The following is a 4,479-nucleotide window of genomic DNA, read 5'->3' as shown; positions in this document are numbered from 1 at the left end:
TTGAAGTATATAATGATCTCCTGGTCCTGCTCATTTCACTCAGCATCAGTTCGTGTAAGTCTCTCCAGGCCTTTCTGAAATCATCCTGTTGGTCATTTCTTACAGAACAATAATATTCCATAATATTCATATACCACAATTTATTCAGCCATTCTCCAACTGATGGGCATCCACTCAGTTTCCAGTTTCTAGCCACTACAAAGAGGGCTGCCACAAACATTCGTGCACAATCAGGTCCCTTTCCCTTCTTTAGTATCTCTTTGGGATATAAGCCCAGTAGTAACACTGCTGGATCAAAGGGTATGCACAGTTTGATAACTTTTTGAGCATAGGTTCAAACTATCCAGAATGGTTGGATTCGTTCACAACTCCAATAATAATGCATCAATGTCCCAGTTTTCCCACATCCCCTCCAACAATCATCATTATTTTTTCCTGTCATCTTAGCCAATCTGACAGGTGCGTAGTGGTATCAGATAATATTTTTAAGAATAAAAGACAAGAAATCATCATTGCTTCATAATAAGTCACCATACCATATACATAACCTTCCTCACCTCTGTTAGTTGCTTTATACACCTTTCTTCAGGGATTAGTCAAAACAATTGTGCAACAGTAAAGGACAGTTTTGATGTTTATATTATGTCTGTATAACTGGTCTTTGGAGTAACATTTTGAATACAGCTCCCTTTAACATCAGAAAGCCTTCATAATGAATAGGAGTGAGTGTTGGGAGCCATGGAACCAATTATAAAGAATACATTTGTGCTCTAGTTTCCATGGGCTACCTCTTTGTTTCAAGCTATCATTTAGAGTCCTATTTAAATGAACAAACATTATTATATATTTCTGTGGTCTTGCAGTAGGAAATGGGAGGAAAAATTCATGCAAGAATGAAAGTTTCCTCAGAAGAATGTAAGTTTCTCAAGGGCTGAAGCTACCTTCAGCACCTAGCCCAGTGCTTTAACAGATATTTGATGAATTGCGCCAAGGGACAGGTTCCCTTCCTGTTCTACCTCCATCCTCTAAAGAAGTGGAATTAAGAATTATGAAAAAGCAGCTGTACTCAAATAAATCTCTCCTTATATATTCCCAAATCCCTTGAATATATGTGCTAAGTAAAATAGTTTGAATTTGAAATTGATTTATGTGAACTGATCCATTGTCCCTCTGGGTACAGAATTTCCAAGGGGATGAAGAATAAAATAAAGGAAAAATTTTGTGTATGAGATTACAGTATGGATTTTACTCTTCCAAATGTAGGAGAATGAAATTCAAGTCTTTCACAAAAGAAATGGATTGCTTGGTCCTTTCACCTCACTACATTCTTTGTTTCCTTCCTCCCTTCTTTCCTACTCTCCTCTCTTCCTGCCCTCTCTCCCTCCATCCTTCCCTCCCTCCCTTCTTTCCTTCTTCTCTCTCCTTTCCTTCCCTCCTTCCTCCCTCCCTCCCTCCTTCCTCCCTCCCTTCCTTCCTTCCTTCCTTCCTTCCTTCCTTCCTTCCTTCCTTCCTCCCTCTCTCCCTTCCTTCCTTCCTTCCTTCCTTCCTTCCTTCCTTCCTTCCCTTCTTCCCTCCTTCTTTCCTCCCTTTCTTCCTTTCTTCCTTCCTCCCTTTCTCCCTCCCTCCTTCTTTCCTGATATATTTTCTTTTGATACTTGTAAAGTGTGTGTGCCCAGGTATTGTCCTTGATCTTCACTGCAAATAGAGAGATCAATAAGTACGATGTCTCTTTACACAAAATGTAAAAATCCTCAATGCTATTTGTAGAAAGGGCTTTTTTTTTTTTGACATTTAAGAGGTTTCTCTATTCAAGGTGTAAATATTCTTAAGAATGTCACATTATGTGCTTGCTTCGGCAGCACATATACTAAAATTGGAATGATATAGAGAAGATTAGCATGGCCCCTGCTCAAAGATGACATGCAAATTTGTAAAGAATGTTGTTACTTGGCTTTTGATGTTTAAAAAGAAAGAGATGGAATGGGAGATGGAGAAAACCAAGGGATACAGTGAGGAGGAGTTGTATGCAGAGACTCATATTTAGATGGAAGTCTGTGAGGCTGTAAGACTTCAGGTACCCACATGTTATTAAGAAAGGAAGAAACCCCAGATAGCACTGTGAATTAAGAGGACTGCATAGCTGCCTAGGGAAGGTAAAAGCTTATTGAATAGAGAAAAAGAGATGCTTTGGCTTTTTTATGGTTTCAGATGCTAGTTTTTTTGCCTTTTTTTGTTGGATGAAATAAGACCCTGACTTGTGTTTGATATGCTGTTAACCTTTATTTTTGGTGGGATCAGAGAATAGGAACTAAATGATAGGGCAGGTAAAGTATGTTCATTTATCCAATGAATAATTTTTAGTGCCTATTATGTTCCAGGTATTGTCTTAGGTTTTGATGCATGTCTTGGAGATAATTCTTAAAAATTGACCTGATCTTTTGAATCAATTCTGTTAAACCTATCATATCCATTTAGAGGTGGTAATTCTATCAGTCTGATTGTTGAAAGTCTCTGAAATAATTTAAAGGACCTCTTGTGACCCTAGACAAGTCCATTAACCCTCTTTGTATCAGTCCATCATTTCTAAAATGAGCTGGAGAAAAAAATGGCAAACCATTCCCGTATCTTTGCCAAGAAAGCTTTAATGGAGAGAGGAAGAATCTGACTTGATTTAAAATTTTGAACAACAAAACAACAACAACAACAAGAAGGAAGTACATTTGGTTTACTAATCATTCTTATCAAACCACTTAATTTTTTTGTAAATGGAGGAAAAGTTTAAACTCAATCAATTTGTCAGCTTCATTCATATGGTGGCAAAATTTAGAGCTTACTAGGTTAACTAGATTGATGACTACTCAAAAGTTGGATGGAATCTGATTGGAAATGCAAGTAGCTAATGAGTACATATTATAATGATGGAACAGTACTCTGTGTGTGTGTGTGTGTGTGTGTGTGTGTGTGTGTATGTTTATGTATTGGAATGATTTTTGTTTTTCAAATAAAATAAAGAGCCAGGCATTATTTGTCAGACTTGATAAATGCCCTTGCTTTTCATGCTATTGGCTGTTAAACATTTTTGCCATGGAGAGGGAGATTATGTTAAAATGAATTTTAATCATGAAAAAAAGGTTTACATTGAAAAATATTTAAATTATATCCTTAAAAATGTAAAATTATTTCTGAGAGAGTTCATTAGGTTACCTCTTTTTATCAATAAACATTGAATCTCTGACTTTTCTTTGACCAAAAGATTTCTGAGTTCATAACTCTGATTGTGAATATGAATAGATTTTTCTTTTCTTTGAATAAAAAGCTTGATATGTTTATATTTGAAATGACAATCTCTAGAACTAGTGTTCTGAATTTTTCCTATCATCTTTTTTCCTCTACTACTTTATCATGTTTTAATTTCATTAACATTTCTGCCCAATTGGAAAAAAATATTCTAATAGCCCAGAGCTCACAACTATTTTTTCTAGTTATTTCAGATTCCAACTCATTAGTTCTTTATTTTTTTCTGTTGTAATATTGAAATTTGGCAATTTATTAAGATGCCAGGAATTATTTCATTTAGGTACTCCTTTCCAAAGTTCAGTGTTCTAAAAGGTAACCAAAGGAAACACTTGTATAAAATAACAAAGAGTGAAATGAGCAGAACCAAGAAAACATTGTATACAATAACAGCAATATTGTTTTAAAGATAACATTGAATGAATAAGTAATTTTGACTATTTTAAATATCCAAATGAACTATAAAGGACATACGAAGAAAGACACTATCTGCATCCAGAAAAAGAACTCATAAATAGAGAAGTTTGCATAGAATAATTTTACATATTTATATTTATTTGTATCTAATTATAGCCATTTCTAAGTTAGGGGAGAAGGAAGAAAAAATAAAGCAATGTACATGATAATTTTATATTTAAGAGGAATAGCAAGTTGTACATAATAGATTTGCAATTTCATGTGCAATCATTTTTTTTATAATGCTACATTATGGGAATGCTTGTTCTATTCCATAAATTAAAAATAAAATAAATAAATGTAGAAAAAAAGTTTTTCAAAAAAGGTAAGCAGAATACTTCTCTATTCCTATTGGTGGTATGATATCAAGGCATAATATCATGAATGTACATTGTTCAAAAAAAAATTCCCAGTAATAGAAAGTCTTTCAGAAGTCAACTTAGTCAAATCCAATTGAACACAGCAACACAAGAAATCATATTTTACCACTAGCAAGGTCCAATAGTCGTCACTGGGAAAACAAAAAATATTGCATGTGTATAGATAGATATTTAAGTATGTAAGCATATAAGTATAACATTAACTATACTGGCTCCCACTGCCTAAAGATGAAGTATGCACATCTCACTCTTCTCCTAAGATTCTCCAAAATCCTTAAAGTGGTTTGCAAGTGTCTAGGCTCTTTGTCATTGGTTCTAGCTCCCTCTGGTGGTGTCCCCTCAAATGTTG

The 4,479-nt window shown here is 34.6% G+C and overlaps 1 non-coding gene across 1 annotated transcript; it reads left to right on the top strand.

Annotated features, from left to right (window-relative positions):
* The first annotated feature begins 1,843 nt into the window (after nucleotides 1-1,843).
* LOC111720650 lies at nucleotides 1,844-1,950 on the top strand. The gene has a single exon (XR_002770251.1). It is a non-coding gene; the product is annotated as a U6 spliceosomal RNA (small nuclear RNA).
* The last annotated feature ends 2,529 nt before the right edge of the window (nucleotides 1,951-4,479 follow it).

The sequence above is a fragment of the Sarcophilus harrisii genome, chromosome 4 (genome assembly GCF_902635505.1).
Source record: "Sarcophilus harrisii chromosome 4, mSarHar1.11, whole genome shotgun sequence".
Taxonomy (NCBI): Eukaryota; Metazoa; Chordata; class Mammalia; order Dasyuromorphia; family Dasyuridae; genus Sarcophilus; species Sarcophilus harrisii.
This window is presented reverse-complemented; position numbering and strand designations above follow the sequence as displayed.